Genomic DNA, 7517 nt, shown 5'->3' with positions numbered 1-7517 from the left:
TTCGTGGAAGACTGCGTTCATATCGTTGATACCCAAAGAAGACCAAGACCTTACCCAACCAAAAAATTACAGACCTATTTCATTACTCAATGTAGATTATAAAATTTTTACTAAAATATTAGCAAATAGGCTAATGGGGGTAATTCAACAACTGATACATACCGATCAAACTGGTTTTATACAGGGCAGACAGATGAAGGACAACGTTAGATTAATTATCAACGCTTTAGAATACCTGGGAAAGAACAATCAAATTCCGGCCGCATTCATATTTCTGGATGCGGAGAAAGCCTTTGATCAAGTTAATTGGCAATTCCTGCTGAAGACATTGCAAAAAATGCAGATAGGAGATGGTTTTTTACGGTCAATTGGTGCAATATATCAGCAGCAAACAGCCCAGATCATTGTCAATGGAAGTCTGACAGACTCCTTTCAAATTGAAAAAGGCACAAGACAAGGCTGTCCTCTGTCCCCATTATTGTTTATTATAACTTTGGAAATACTGTTGAATAAGATACGGGGCCTAGGCAGTCTAAAAGGGATTAAAATTAGACAGCAAGAATATAGAGTCCGTGCATTTGCGGATGATCTGGTTATAATATTGGAACAACCGCAGGAAACTAGTAGGGTATTATTGAATACGATCAATCAATATGGTCAAGTCTCGGGATTTAAAATAAATCTAGGAAAAACCAAAATAATAGCTATAAATATGACTATCAAACAGAAGGAAGAACTGGGGGCGACGCTAAGATGTGAGGTAGTTAAAAAAGTTAAATATCTTGGAGTTAATATTTTAATCTCAAATGGGAAATTATACAAGTATAATTATGAATCACTTTGGCATAGTACACAGTTGGAGTTGAAAAGGTGGGAAAAACTGCATTTGTCCTTGCTGGGTAGAATAGCGGCAGTAAAAATGAACATTTTACCAAAATTTTTATTTCTTTTTCAAATGTTACCAATACTTAAAAGAGATGCGAATCTTTTAGAATGGCAGAAGGGTATCAATAAATTTGTGTGGGCAGGAAAGAAGCCGAGGGTAAAGATGAAAATAATGCAAGATGCACGTGAAAGAGGAGGATTGAAATTACCTAACTTAAAATTATACTATGACGCAGTGGCATTATCTGCAATTAGTGATTGGATTCATCTAACTAATGACAGGATTTTGAATATCGAGGGATATGACTTGTTATATGGTTGGCATGCTTACTTGTTATTTAACAAAAAAACGGATAAGAAATTTAAAAATCACATCTTAAGAAATGCTTTATTGAGGGTTTGGAAAAAATATCAACATAAATTAAATGATAAAGTGCCCATGTGGGCAATTCCTAGACATGCAATTGAAAATATGAATGTAGAACAAAAACACGATAGTACCACCTATAGACAACTTCTTATCTCAGAAAGAGGGGTGATGGAACTAAAATCTTTAGAGGTACTTAAAGAAGAGAAGGTAGTTCAAACGTGGTTTCAGTATGGTCAATTACAGGCTAGGTGGAAAATAGATCAAAAAATTGGCTTTGTAAAAGTTGAGGATAACTTGTTTAAACAAATAAGAGATCAAAGCTCAATGCATATAAAGAGGATATATAATGTATTAGTACAGATGGATTCTGAAACGGAACTGATTAAGGATTGTATGATAAAATGGGCTCAGAATATCGAGGAACCAATAATGCTTGAAACATGGGAAAGAATCTGGGTAAGAAATGTGAAATTTACACAAGCACAAAACTTGAGAGAAAATTTTTATAAGATGTTTTATAGATGGCACCTAGATCCTAAAAAGCTTGCCTCTATGTATCCAAATGTTCAACCTAAATGTTGGAGATGTGGTTCTTGTGATGCTACATATTTTCATATATGGTGGACATGTCGTAATGTCAAGGCATTTTGGATAAAAATATGGTGGATCCTGCAAAACATCTTTAAAAGAAGGATAAAATTTACCCCCCAGTTGTTTTTACTGGGTATATGTATTGACTTTACAGCAGCAGAGACTAATTTGGTTCTGTATTTAATAACGGCAGCAAGACTCTTGGTGGCGCAGTATTGGAAGAAGAAAGATTTACCTACAATTCAAGAATGGACTTTGAAAGTTATGAACTTAGCCGAAATGGCCAAAATCTCTGCATATCTCAAAGAACATTCAAACGAGAGATATAAACGAGACTGGAAAAAATGGATTGATTACATAAAAAGTAAATATGGGACTAAGAAACTCCAGATAGCTTATGCTTAGTATCAGTAATAATTTAAATTGTTTAAAATTTGGGTAACAGTAAGAAGCTGAGTTCAATGTAGAGATATCTTAGACTGTGATTGTTCAAAAGTTATACCACGTATGGTCTTTGGGAAGTCGGGGGGAGGGAAGGGAGGTGGGGATTTAGGGGGAGGGGGGAGGGGGGAAATACAATATGTGTTAAATTCCATGATTGTATTTGTATACTGTGGCTTTTCAATGTTAGTGCGAAAATAGAACAAACCGAATATACTGGAAGGTAATAGATACCGAAGGAAAGAGTCGAGTGAAAGAAGAAGGAGGGTGGAGAGGGTGAGAGAGAGGAGGAGGAGAAGGGAGGGAGGGAATGGAGAGGGTGTGATAGGGTCAAGGTTAAAAGAAGGGGAGGGGAAGTAGGCGTAGAGGGGTGTGTGAGAAGGAAGAATGAAAGTTGGAGGGGGTTGAAAGAGGGTGTATGGCGGGTCAAGGTGGTATACTGGGTTTGTATTGTAGAGGGCATTTTCTATATTCAATATTATATGCCCTGATTAAGCACAGTGAATATGTGATTGTATAGAATGAAAACATAATAAAATATATATATAATGAAAAAAATATATATAAAAAAAAAGAAAAAGAAAAAAAAATACTGATGAATTTGAAAAATCCTTTCTTAAGGACCACCTAGAAGCCAAAAGGAACAAAAACAGCAAATTTGAAGTTTGTAGACTTTACAGTTCTGGAGATTTTCCCCCAAAATGAATTTATCATATATCCAAGAGTTCTGCAAAACTTTCATATACCATCAGAAAGAACGGCTTAGATTAGATATGGGATATGCTCTACATTTCCACTTTGATTTTATTATTTTCTAGTCTGCAGCTGAGGAAAACATATAAAACAGGCATCTGAAATCAAACAATCCCTCTTTTTCAGATATGCCTGAATTTAGACATTCTTGTTTAAGTTCTAATTTGCCTCTTACTGAAATATATTTGAATAGTATTGCACGGGGGAAAGGTGCATAGAGTAAATATCTACAGTATTTATCTAGTCAGTAAATAATCACTCCCATAGTAAACCAAAGGCTTCAAGTTCTACAGAGAAGTATGTTTATAGTAAACATCCAAGTAAAGCCTGTTTGTTCTACTCTGATTTACTTTCTGTCTCCAGGTACTAAATACAAATGAACCTTCCATACAATATTTATTCAACTAACTCAGTGTAAGGGTCTATAGAAATGATGTAACTTGGCAGTAGCAAATATTCCACAAAAGCGTTCCAATTGCGGGTAGCATATCTCTCAAACTGAACTAATTTGTTTGTTTCAAGAGGGGATGAAGGTATAATTAATTAAAGATTACTGTAAATAATGCCATGAGAAGCACCATAAGTTTAATTTTAATTAAATTTTAATTTAATTCTAATATTTCTTTTCAAAGAAAACATTATTATCTCAAAAGCCATTTTTGATCCTCCTCAACTCAATTTAAAGGATGCTTGACATGGATGGATAGTTGACATATACTATTTTGGAAAATAGCATAAAGGAATGTCTATTTTATTAACTGAAAGTTATTATCGTGTCGCCCAGGACATGTGGAAAGTACCATGCTATTTCTGGTAACCCTTTTCTTGCATGGAACAATCTATTTTGCTGCACTCTTTTACAGGAGCTGAACTGCTAACTCTCTGTGTTCTCAGTTGCAGGTAGATTCATACAAATGTTGGGAAGAATTTCACAGTTTTGAAGAATGTTGATGTTCCAAAGGTTTTTTTCATTGGAATTTGCTTTTCTAAAGATGTCTTTCCTTCAAGCTGCCAAGGTTGAGACACACTGATCTAGACAATTCAGTTGCGGATCAGCTATCCTTTCTTTAGATGACTTTTGTTCTTTTCTCTGTTTAATCTTTTGGCTTGTTGTTACTCAATTGTTTTCAATTTTTATGATGCACAGATCATTTTCTCAAGATTGCCCTTCAAGTAACCACTTCTTTGATTTCTGGTTATGTCATCAGTGATAATACTGTGTGCTGCTACCTTGTCTATTGGTTTAAAAAAAAATGCTTTCCCTTTTTCCAAGCATCAGGGTTTCCTCTAATGAGTGTTGCCCTCACATTGGTATTCAAAATATATAAATTGTAGCCTTATTATGATTGGTTCTAATGAGTAGTTTGCTTTGAGTTCATGTAGTACTGACTTATTTGTTCTCTTTGCTGTTCTCAACTCTTCTATTATTTTTTGGACTCCTGAACAAAATTCTTTTTCTCTACTTATTCTGATTAGAATTAACATTCTGACTCAAGAGATCCATTTCCCACATCCATGATTTTCTAACACCATGATTAAAATCAATAAAACAACAGACATTCCCCCACCAACCCACCCCATCTTTCTGCTTGAATACATTATCTTCTTTCCCACAAATGCTTTTAGAGACTGTTGTCGCTAATGGAGTTGAGAAGTATTTGAACAATGATGTTATTGCAACAATCTTGGCCAACTCTTCTGTTTACATTTCCAATTGACCTAATTGTGTGGAATAAACTACAAATAAACATATATGAACCTAAGGAATATGTCCAGATTTGAAACATACTAAGAGCTGTTTTATAGGCTTTAAACCAGGAATGGTAAATATTTTGGGCTTGGCATGTCAAACATTTGGAAAATGTCTGGTATGTCACCACCTCCAGCCTCCTAAAAAAACAGAAAAAAATCTTTACATATTCATTCATTTAAAAAAATACAATCCATTCATGTATGTGATCCCCAGGATCTTCTACACACCACTGACCTTCAGGCGATGTTCAAGTGTTTGAACAAGTGATGTAACAATGGCTTGTAATAAAATAGAGACTATATAGTGAATAACCACATATTAATAAGTAAAAGGTAAAAGTTTCTCCTGTCCAGTTGTGTCTGACTGTAGGGGGCAGTGCTCATCTCAGTTTCTTAGCTGAGGGAGCCAGCATTGTCCAAAGACACTTCCGTGGTCATGTGGCCAGCATTACTGTATACCAAGCCATGTGGAATGCTGTTACCTTCCCACTGAAGTGGTACCTATTTATCTACGTGCATTTGCATGCTTTTGAATTGCTAGGTTGGCAGAAGCTGTGGCAGGAACAGGAGTCACCCCATTGGGCAGTGCTTGGGTCTCAAACTACCTACCTTCTGTTCAACAAGCCCAGCATCTTAACCACTATGCCATCACACCCCTCACATACTGGTATCTTTCATTAACTATCACTTAGTTTTTAAATAGAACTGGATATCTTAACATATCTTGACTTACAACCATAATTAACCCTGGGGAGTACAGTCATAAGTTGTAGCAGTTGTTAAACTGTTTGCCATGTGACTATGCCCAATTTTACAAACTTTTTTGTGCGGCCATAAAGCGAATATGGCAGGCATAAAGTGAAGGCAGCAGTCTGCAATCGACATTTTTGCCAGAAACTGGAAATAAGCTCTGGTTTCTAGCAAAAAAATGTGATAATTGTGGTCACATGACCATGGGATGCTGCAAAGGTCCACAAGCAGTTGCCAAGTGCCTAAAATGTGATTATGTGACTGCAGGGGAGCGGGGATTTCCGTTGAAATACAAATCCAGGTCCTAGATAGCTATGGGGAGGTCACTAAGCAAACAGTTCTAAGTCGAGGAGCACCTGTTTCCTTATAATCAGAGATCATTGTTATCTCTCCCAGGGCTGAGCCACACTGAATGATTTTTTACAAGACTCAGTTGCCCTGAATAATTAATACACATGAGGAAGGTAGCTTATAATTCTTACATGAAGAAAAATTAATAACCATCCTATGCCTCAACGTGCTTGCTTTTAGCCTAACATATGAGGGAATCCATTAGGGTTTTGAAAATGTGCTTTTGACTTAGGGTAATGTTTATTTCAGTCGTTCTGACTAATTTAAAAATTGTGGCTTAGCATGATCGGTGAATCCAACAAGCATAAATCAACAAGCACATATTGTCGAATTGAACTGATCTCAATAGTATGAAATTTCATTTCATTTTTTAAATGATATCACTATTTCTCATGGTTGCCATGAAAAGCTTGGATGGGAAATCCAAAAGTTTCATGCAGAGGCCCAGCAGCCTGCTTACTTCAGACAGAGCTACCAGATCTGGGCTCCAGAAATCTGGATGATTGTGAGATGGTAGAAATGAAATACAGAAAACTCTCTCTCTCTGCTGCCATTTATGGACCTCTAGATTTTGCAGCCCAGATCTGATAGCCTACTTCAGCCCCAGAATCTCCATGGAGTGGGCAAAAGTGGACATTTTGCATGAGCTGGGAATTTCAGAATACTCATTTACCCCTAACCCCAAATATGACGGATGCTAAGGAACAATCCTTACAGCTCAGCAATGATGAAAGAACTTAATTTGTCATTTAAACACTTCCAATCAAACATCAACAGTGCAGGTACATGCTCAAATAATGCTAAAAAATATAACTCTGTCCATTCTTCTCTTCAACTGCTTCTACTGTATGTTTCTTGCCCAATTGTTTAAGCTATTTAATAGAAATTAAAAGCTTATAAAATTAACTATTAAAAACAGTAAGGTAGTTCACAATCAAGTGTATTTAGATAGAACTGGTTGCTTTTAAGAAGTTTGCTCTGAGCATGACTAAAACCCAATTAGATTACTGCATGGTGGAATAAAAATATCATTGTAAACCAAGATATATAAAATTTGAGCTGCAAAATACCAGAGGACCACCAGATGGCCAGAGGGAGACAGAAAACTGCAGCTCTGTGCTGCTTTGCAGTAATCCTTTAGCATTTTGTAGCCTAGACATGGCATGCCTAAAACGAACACAGATACTGGTAGAATAAACATATCAATCACAATTAAATCTTTGAAGTATAGAATTTGAACATACTTGTTTTGCAGAACTTGATTGCATGTTTGTATTTCAATTTATTTAATGTGTATCTTTTGCATGCTGGCCTGTTTGTAAATGCAGATCTTGTTTAATAAAAAGGATCTGTTCGGGAAGGTCAAAAAATGCCTGCATCAGCTAAGCCCTAAGAATGGACAGTCCTTTATCATGATGTCATTTGTAGCAGAATAGCTGAGTTCATCTAATGAATCAGATCATGTTTCTGCTGCTATTATGGGAACTCAATATTTAACTTTCACCAGGTTAAGGGGAAGGGGAATTGTGTAACATGTCTTAGTTACAAAATCTGAGAATAAATAGAAAACTGATAATCACAACTAGTTTTCTTTTCCAACAAATTTCATTCTACTGCCATATTG

This window comes from Thamnophis sirtalis, unplaced genomic scaffold (genome assembly GCF_051295495.1).
Source record: "Thamnophis sirtalis isolate CommonGarterSnake01/CBP01778 unplaced genomic scaffold, rThaSir2_p1.2 scaffold_11, whole genome shotgun sequence".
In the NCBI taxonomy this organism is placed as follows: Eukaryota; Metazoa; Chordata; class Lepidosauria; order Squamata; family Natricidae; genus Thamnophis; species Thamnophis sirtalis.
Note: the sequence above shows the minus strand (reverse complement) of the source record.